We start from the raw sequence: 10399 nt of genomic DNA, 5'->3' as shown, positions 1-10399 counted from the left end.
TTTCACTAGAGAGATGCGGCCCGCCATCGAAATGGGCATGTTTTTCCAAGTCCCTATCTGTTTGCGCATCTCATGTATTTTTGGGAGAACATTCAACTGTACGTAATCCCCAGGATTAGATGTTATCTAAATACCTAAATACTTTCATGCCAAACCGGTTCATGCCTCTCTCTAATTTCGAGCGGGCTTGATGAAAAACCATTCAGAGGATCAATCAGGATACAGGCTGATTTCGACAAGTTTATATTCAGTCCCACATATTTGCTATAATCTTTAAATACTTGAAAAATCCTCCCTAGTGAACCATGCGATTCCACAAACAGCATGATGTCGTCTGCATATAAAGACATTTTTTCTTCATGGGTCCCAAACCTGAACCCCTCAATTTCTTTATCTTGTCTAATCAAATCAGCCAAAGGTTCCATAGCTATAGCAAATAGCAGGGGGGATAGGGGGCAACCCTGCCTAACCCCCCTGCCAATGCTTATTTTATCCGAATACTCAGCATCACCCTTGCAGAGGCCTCAGTGTACAGCAGCCTGTCCCAGTCTATAAAATTATCTCCAAATCCCATTCTCGTCAGTGTAGCAAATAGAAAGGGCCACTCTATTGTGTCGAAGGCCTTGGAGGCGTCTATAGTTACAATCATACGTTCCCCAACATTTGAGGGCTCCAGTTGGGTACCCATGAAGTATCTTATTATATTGTCAGTTGTGGTTTTACCTGGCATAAAGCCTGATTGATCCTCATGGACAATCCCAGGAGCCACTCTTCCGAGTCTGTTTGCTAAAATTTTTGCTAGTATTTTATTATCTGTGTTTATTAATGAAATAGGACGGTATGAATCTGGTAGTGTTGAATCTTTCCCTTGTTTTAGAATCAGTGTTATCAAAGCCTCTCTTGCAGAGTCTGCAAGTTTCCCTATCCCCCGCGAGGCAGTCCACATTGTAAGAAGTTTCGGAATCAATAACTCTTTATATTGTACATAGATCTCAAATGGAATCCCATCTATTCCTGGGGTCTTATTCTTAGTTATCTTTGACAATATTGCCTCTACCTCTACCGAATTTATAGGAGCCTCTAGACTTTCTTTTTGATCAACTGTCAATATAGAGATAGAGATTTTACCCAGAAACTGTTGTAGTCCCCCCCCATCCCATTCTTATTTGTCTTGCTACTATACATATCTTCAAAGTATTCCTTGAGGAGAGTTACTTTAGCTGATTGTTCTGTAATTTTATGACCAAATTTGTCTGTCAGGCAATAAATATATTTATTTTTAAGGGGAGTTGCTACCAGGGCTGCCAATTTTTTTACCAGGTAGATGTGCATATATGAAATTATGATACAAGTAAGAAAAAAGGACGGCACTCACCCCTTCTTTGCGCTGAATCAAGACTTCTTTATTAGCAGTGGTAAGCGGACACAGGCAACCAGGTAAATGGGCGACGGCCGTTTCGCACCGAAGTGCTTCCTCTGGCCCGTAATCATGTGCTCAATTCACCTGGTCCTTTTAAAACAATCAGGTGAATGACGTGGGATTGCATGCGCCTGACCGGCATTACACCTGAGCGGCGCTAACCGGTATGCGTCATTGTCAGCCACGTCACAACTGAGTGAGTAAATCACATGTAACAATTAAAAACAATGTTTAAAGAGGACCTTTCACCTAAAAAAAAAAATTAAACTAAGACCATAGCTTTACTCACATGCCCCCATGAATTCTTCATCGTTATTTCTTTTTTCAAACTGAGCCCCCATTTGTCCGCTATGCTCCCCTGAATAGTTCCCGCCGTTTATGTTAATGAGCCAGCCTCAAATGGGCTGGCTTTAAAAGTTCTCCTCGGCGTGCCTTCTATCTTCTCCCTGGCACGGAGCGCATCCAATCAGCGCGCTCCGCTCTTAGCCAGGGAGAAGACGCTCCAGTTCTCGCGAGACTTCTGAGAACTGGAGCGATTTAGTCTATCCGGAGCCGGCGCCATCTTGGATTCCTCGGTGAGCATCGGAGACGGCAGCAGCAGCACCCGGATCCCGTAGGTAAGTTTGTCAAACACCCCTAGACAACGAGCAAAGTTGTTCCAATGTACCCCCCTAGACAAACGAGCATGATGGGGGTTATCCCCCCTCCCCTATGACAACGAGCATGATGGGGGGGATTCAACCCCCCACCCTATGGCAAAAATAATGATGGGGGTGATCCCCCCTCCCCTATGACAACGAGCATGATGGGGGTGATCCCCCCCAACCCCTAAGGCAATAATAATGATGGGGGTGATCCCCCACCCTATGACAACGAGCATGATGGGGGTGATCCCCCCACCAACCCCTATGGCAATAATAATGATGGGGGTGATCCCCCCACCCTATGACAACGAGCATGATGGGGGTGATGCCCCCTCCCCTATGACAACGAGCATGATGGGGGTGATCCCCCCCCAACCCCTATGGCAATAATAATGATGGGGGTGATCCCCCCCACCCTATGACAACGAGCATGATGGGGTTTATACCCCCCACCCCTATGGCAATAATAATGATGGGGGTGATCCCCCTCACCCCTATGGCAATAATAATGATGGGGGTGATCCCCCCCACCCCTATGGCAATAATAATGATGGGGGTGATCCCCCCACACCCTATGACAACGAGCATGATGGGGGTGATCCCCCCCACCCCTATGGCAATAATAATGATGGGGGTGATCCCCCCACACCCTATGACAACGAGCATGATGGGGGTGATCCCCCCCACCCCTATGGCAATAATAATGATGGGGGTGATCCCCCTCACCCCTATGGCAATAATAATGATGGGGGTGATCCCCCCCACCCCTATGGCAATAATAATGATGGGGGTGATCCCCCCCCCACCCTATGACAACGAGCATGATGGGGGTGATCCCCCTCCCACCCCTATGGCAATAATAATGATGGGGGTGATCCCCCTCACCCCTAAGGCAATAATAATGATGGGGGTGATACCCCCCACCCCTATGGCAATAATAATGATGGGGGTGATCCCCCTCACCCCTATGGCAATAATAATGATGGGGGTGATCCCCCCCACCCCTATGGCAATAATAATGATGGGGGTGATCCCCCCACCCTATGACAACGAGCATGATGGGGGTGATCCCCCCCACCCCTATGGCAATAATAATGATGGGGGTGATCCCCCCCCACCCCTAAGGCAATAATAATGATGGGGGTGATACCCCCCACCTCTATGGCAATAATAATGATGGGGGTGATCCCCCCCACCCTATGACAACGAGCATGATGGGGGTGATCCCCCCCACCCCTATGGCAATAATAATGATGGGGGTGATCCCCCCCCCCCCTTTGACAACGAGCATGATGGGGGTGATACCCCCCACCCCTATGGCAATAATAATGATGGGGGTGATACCCCCCACCCCTATGGCAATAATAATGATGGGGGTGATCCCCCCACCCTATGACAACGAGCATGATAGGGGTGATGCCCCCTCCCCTATGACAACGAGCATGATGGGGGTGATCCCCCCACCCCTATGGCAATAATAATGATGGGGGTGATCCCCCCACCCTATGACAACGAGCATGATGAGGGTGATCCCCCCCACCCCTATGGCAATAATAATGATGGGGGTGATCCCCCCCCACCCCTAAGGCAATAATAATGATGGGGGTGATACCCCCCACCTCTATGGCAATAATAATGATGGGGGTGATCCCCCACCCTATGACAACGAGCATGATGGGGGTGATCCCCCCCACCCCTATGGCAATAATAATGATGGGGGTGATCCCCCCCCACCCTATGACAACGAGCATGATGGGGGTGATACCCCCCACCCCTATGGCAATAATAATGATGGGGGTGATACCCCCCACCCCTATGGCAATAATAATGAAGGGGGTGATCCCCCCACCCTATGACAACGAGCATGATGGGGGTGATCCCCCCCACCCCTATGGCAATAATAATGATGGGGGTGATCCCCCCCCACCCTATGACAACGAGCATGATGGGGGTGATACCCCCACCCCTATGGCAATAATAATGATGGGGGTGATCTACCCCACCCCTATGGCAATAATAATGATGGGGGTGATCCCCCACCCTATGATAACGAGCATGATGGGGGTGATCCCCCCCACCCCTATGGCAATAATAATGATGGGGGTGATCCCCCCCCACCCCTATGGCAATAATAATGATGGGGGTGATCCCCCCCACCCCTATGGCAATAATAATGATGGGGGTGATCCCCCCCCACCCTATGACAACGAGCATGATGGGGGTGATACCCCCCACCCCTGTGGCAATAATAATGATGGGGGTGATACCCCCCACCCCTATGGCAATAATAATGATGGGGGTGATCCCCCCACCCTATGACAACGAGCATGATGGGGGTGATGCCCCCTCCCCTATGACAACGAGCATGATGGGGGTGATCCCCCCACCCCTATGGCAATAATAATGATGGGGGTGATCCCCCCACCCTATGACAACGAGCATGATGGGGGTGGTCCCCCCCCCACCCCTATGGCAATAATAATGATGGGGGTGATCCCCCCACCCCTAAGGCAATAATAATGATGGGGGTGATCCCCCCCACCCTATGACAACGAGCATGATGGGGGTGATACCCCCCACCCCTAAGGCAATAATAATGATTGGGGTGATCCCCCCCCCCACCCTATGACAACGAGCATGATGGGGGTGATCCCCCCCACCCCTATGGCAATAATAATGATGGGGGTGTTCCCCCCACCCTATGACAACGAGCATGATGGGGGTGATCCCCCCCCCACCCCTATGGCAATAATAATGATGGGGTGATCCCCCCACCCCTAAGGCAATAATAATGATGGGGGTGATACCCCCCACCTCTATGGCAATAATAATGATGGGGGTGATCCCCCCCACCCTATGACAACGAGCATGATGGGGGTGATCCCCCCCACCCCTATGGCAATAATAATGATGGGGGTGATCCCCCCCACCCTATGACAACGAGCATGATGGGGGTGATACCCCCCACCCCTATGGCAATAATAATGATGGGGGTGATCCCCCCCACCCTATGACAACGAGCATGATGGGGGTGATGCTCCCCACCCCTATGGCAATAATAATGATGGGGGTGATACCCCCCACCCCTATGGCAATAATAATGATGGGGGTGATCCCCCCACCCTATGACAACGAGCATGATGGGGGTGATGCCCCCTCCCCTATGACAACGAGCATGATGGGGGTGATCCCCCCCACCCCTATGGCAATAATAATGATGGGGGTGATCCCCCCACCCTATGACAACGAGCATGATGGGGGTGATCCCCCCCCACCCCTATGGCAATAATAATGATGGGGGTGATCCCCCCCACCCCTAAGGCAATAATAATGATGGGGGTGATACCCCCCACCTCTATGGCAATAATAATGATGGGGGTGATCCCCCCCACCCTATGACAACGAGCATGATGGGGGTGATCCCCCCCACCCCTATGGCAATAATAATGATGGGGGTGATCCCCCCCACCCTATGACAACGAGCATGATGGGGGTGATACCCCCCACCCCTATGGCAATAATAATGATGGGGGTGATACCCCCCACCCCTATGGCAATAATAATGAAGGGGTGATCCCCCCACCCTATGACAACGAGCATGATGGGGGTGATCCCCCCCACCCCTATGGCAATAATAATGATGGGGGTGATCCCCCCCCCCACCCTATGACAACGAGCATGATGGGGGTGATACCCCCCACCCCTATGGCAATAATAATGATGGGGGTGATCCCCCCCACCCCTATGGCAATAATAATGATGGGGGTGATCCCCCCACCCTATGACAACGAGCATGATGGGGGTGATGCCCCCTCCCCTATGACAACGAGCATGATGGGGGTGATCCCCCCCCACCCCTATGACAACGAGCATGATGGGGGTGATCCCCCCCCCAACCCCTATGGCAATAATAATGATGGGGGTGATCCCCCTCACCCCTATGGCAATAATAATGATGGGGGTGATACCCCCACCCTATGACAACGAGCATGATGGGGGTGATCCCCCCCAACCCCTATGGCAATAATAATGATGGGGGTTATCCTTACTCTCCGCCACTGTTTTGTTGATGGTCCTAATATATATTTATCGGACAGTAGAGGTATTGCCCGAAATAGCACCCCCATCGACCATCTCATTATAACTGTTATTCACACCTTATTACATGGAATTGTGTACCCTTCAAATGAATACCATGAATACTATTTTAATTCTCCAAATATCTAATTTTTTATTTTGTTAAAACAGGTATAAGAATGGATAGTGACTCGCATCAAGTATCATCGAGTGCGTCAACGACAAGAGCTGAAAAAGTAATAAACTTATTACATTTGCATTTTAATTTTGACTACAATTTATTTGATAATTCAGATTATTATTTGTTTTGTCATGTCTAGTTGGAATGGATAAAAAAGCGTCTCCAAGAAAAATATGGTTGTCCTGACAATTCAGAACCCTGTTTTCCTGAAAACCCCACTAGACCCTCAAACTCGGAGGCCAACGTTGAAATTGAAGAGTCGGACTACAGACTTGGAAATAAGCTATGGTGTACTTGTAACAATTGTGAACCAATGCCAACGCAAGTCGAATCAATATGCTGCCAAGAAGTCTCAAATATTGAACCTTATTTAGAAGAAATGGGATGTATAATCGAACATGACTACTTTCATCAATTCTGTCAAGATCGAGGAAAAGTGGAGGTGTCGATGAGGTCAATAGGTCAAGTGTTGCATCCACCCCCGGACAAAGATTTGAACAGGTTAGTAAATGTTTGTAAAGGATGGTTCAACAGATTATTGAATTGATTCAAAAACCTGAATTTGGCTTTTCAGTTTCTATTCAATTCTATGTAAACCTGATAATTTGTTTAAAAATAAAATTTTAAAGTATTTACTATTTCATTATAAAAGGGTTATTGCCCCTATCAGGTGAGGTTAACATAGGCATAAGTTACTAAACAGAGACATATTTTTGCTATTTTCCATGAGAACAAGGAATCAAAAATGTAAAATTAAAACTTGTTTTCAATTCAGACCCTTGGGTTCCAAGGGTCTGAATTGAAAACAAGTTTTAATTTTACATTTTTGATTCCTTGTTCTCATTTTTTTTTTACATTGATGTATGCATTTTATTTTTTCGAATGTTTTTCTTCTGACAATGTGGAAAATGTTATTGAATGGAAGTTGGGCGTATGACATGTAAATTGCATCCACCTGGTAATTAGTGGCCCTGCCTACTTAAGCAAGAGTGTAATGCTCACCTTTGTCATGAGGAAGGATCAGAAATAATTGAACAGAAACACGTAGAAGTGAACATACTGTTCCCTTACGTCCTACCAGCAGCACAGATGGGGTTAACTGCCCCTGTGGACTGGTAGGACCGGCAGAATTTTTAAAGAGCCCAAGAACCAATAAACGATCTTCAGCTCCCTGAAAGGGAGGAGATCACCCCCCAGCCCACCGTGTTTTTTTCTTTACTTTGGACAGGTGGACTGACGTGTCGCTCCCCCTCATGGAGCTGAAGAGTGCTTAGGGGCTCTTTTTCCTTAATCCAGGATCACCCTCTTTTTGTTGCGCTCATTGCCTTTATTATAGGCCTTATTGCGGCTATTTTTTCTCTAGGGTACCGTTGGGGGGGGGGGGGGTGTTCCCCTCCCCCCTTCTTCCACTGTAGGCCGCCCGGTTGTCCCCGCATGTGTGCGGCGCCGCGGCTACCCCCCAGCGCGGCAGCTGCGCGCCCATCTCTGCTGTCGGGTCCCTCGCCAGCTGCCGGTGCGGTGTCCCGTTCTCTCAGCATTTCCAGCATGTGTGCGGCGCCGTCATCTTCCGGAAGTAGGAGCGCTACATCACTTCCGTTTTTTTCGTATCAATGCGGTGAGGTTCTAAACCTCACCGCTCTATTCTATTTGTCTCCTTATGGACATCCTAAACTTCCTGAATGGCAGGGGGAGACACATAGGGTTAAGTGAGCCAGTATGGGCTCTATTACCTCTCTGTGCTGGTCTCGACCGAGGGCCCGCCCAGGGGGCGGGGCTTCCTCCTTTTAAATGCCCAGAGCCTCTCATTCAGTGCTCTGGTTGCATCACTTCAACAAGCTAGCTCCAGAGTTTCCTGTGCCTTGATATATTCTAGTGATATAAAACTTGGGTTGTTCTTCTTCTTCCACAGCTCTATTTTCTTCAGTGCTGTTGTGCGCCCAGATGGTCTTGTTTCACCTCCTCCTGGTGTTTGTAGGTGGTACGACCTGTTTATTCTTTCTCTTCAGAATTATGGCTTCCCCTAAGGATTTGGATCCGCGGAAGTCTGGGGCCAAGAGGAAGCATTTGGCCTGTTACGAGTGTAACACACCTCTAGACGACAGCTGCCCTTACTCCAGGTATGAGAGTTGTCGCACGGCATCCACGGAACACACGATGCAAGAAATGTTCCAGTGGACAAAAACCTACGTGGATGATTCAATTAAGGGAGTGGTGCGTCTGCTTAATGAGAGACTACCAGGATCCTCTCAGACTCCCATGGATGTGGTTTCACCGGTCGAGAGACCTACCCCGTGTTCCGTGGGGTCTTCTTCTGAGGAAGAAGAATTAACTTCTTGCTTTTTTCCTCCAGAGAAAACGCAGACAGAAGTTGCTGAAGTCTATAAGGTCGGGGGACCAGGATGTTGACATGGGGGAGTCCTCCGATCCCGCCAGACGGACACAGCGTGTCTTTAGAGCGTATGAGACCCTGCTCTCTGTACTGCGTACAGAGTGGAGAAAGCCTGAAAAAGGCCCAGTCCTCAACAGGAAATTTAAGCTCATGTACCTGATGGCTAAACCCTTGGTGGAATCGTGGGGTTCCGTTCCCAAGGTGGACATGGCTATAGCCAAGTTGTCCAGGCGCACTCTGGTCCCTGCAGACGATGGGTCTAGTCTGCAGGACCCTCTAGACCAGAGGGCAGAGTGCACCCTCAGAAGGGGTTACGCGGCGGCTGCTGCCTCCGCATCAACTTCAATTGCGGCCACTGAGGTAGCCTCCTTTCTACGCTCTAAGGTCAACCAGATCCAGACGGACGTGGACAAGAGCGTTTCGAGAGACTGACATCTTGGCAGCCTTCAAATCAGCCAATCTGGCTATGGACTTCCTGGTCGATTACTCTCAGATGCAGCTGAAGCTGGCCGCCAAAACTATGGCCCTAGTTTCAGCTGCCCGCAGACCACTTTGGCTGAAGCCATGGATCGCGGACAACGCATCCAAATTTAATCTTTGTGGGCTCCCCTTCGAGCCGGATAGGCTGTTAGGGTCCGAATTGACAGGATTATGGAGGGACTCTCCGACAAGAAAGGGAAGAGTCTCCCCCTGCAGCCCTTTCGGGGACGCCCTAGACAAGAGAACAAAGGCAGAGGCCGTCGAGGGCAGCAGGCTAGGCGCAGAGATTGGGGGGGGGGGCCGTCTCGTCAAATTTCGAGACGCTCCCGCAAACCCACCAGGGAGGCAAAACCCTCCTGACTATGGGCCTCCTCGAGGCTCTTGGATAAGCCCTGCTGCCCCTGCAGTATCTCCTCTAAATTTTCACGTACCCCTCCCCCTGATTCCCGTGGGGGGCCGTCTCTCCCATTTCAAAGAACCTTGGGCCCAGTTGATCACAGACCCCTGGGTTCAGGACATAGTTTCTGCCGGGTACCGGGTAGATCTTATCTCCCTCCCCCCAGGAAAGATTAATCGCCACGCGAAACTTTGGGTCTACCTAACAAAAGATCATAGAATCTTATATTCAGGACTATATCTCGAAGGGAGCCCTAGAGGAGGTGCCGGCAGGGGAGAGAGGCCTAGGGATTTATTCTCCAGTGTTCCTGGTTCCCAAGAAGACGGGAGATCTCCGGATGATCATCGATTTGAGATTCCTCAATCGATTCATAAGGAAAACAAGGTTTCGCATGGAAACCATAAGGTCAGTCAGCCATGTCCTCAACCCTGGGGACGTCATGGCTACTCTGGAACTCAAGGATGCGTATCTTCACATCCCGATCCATTCAGTTTCCCGGAAATTCCTCAGGATCGCGGTCCAGTTGTTAGGGGTTTGCAGGCACTTTCAGTTCACCGGGCTTCCGTTCGGTATCTCTTCCGCCACCCTTATCTTCAGCAAGGTTGTGGTGTCGGTGGTGGCAGCCTTGAGACTTCAAGGACTGACTATTATTCCTTATCTGGACGATTGGCTTTTCGAACCCTCTTGAGTTCCGATTCTTACCCACCATCTTCAGATCGCAATCTACTTTCTCCTCCGCCTGGGCTGGATTATCAACTGGCAGAAGTCGAATGTGAGCCCATCGACTTCAATCCATTATTTAGGATTCGTG

The sequence above is a fragment of the Bufo gargarizans genome, chromosome 6 (assembly GCF_014858855.1).
Source record: "Bufo gargarizans isolate SCDJY-AF-19 chromosome 6, ASM1485885v1, whole genome shotgun sequence".
Taxonomy (NCBI): domain Eukaryota; kingdom Metazoa; phylum Chordata; class Amphibia; order Anura; family Bufonidae; genus Bufo; species Bufo gargarizans.
This window is presented reverse-complemented; position numbering follows the sequence as displayed.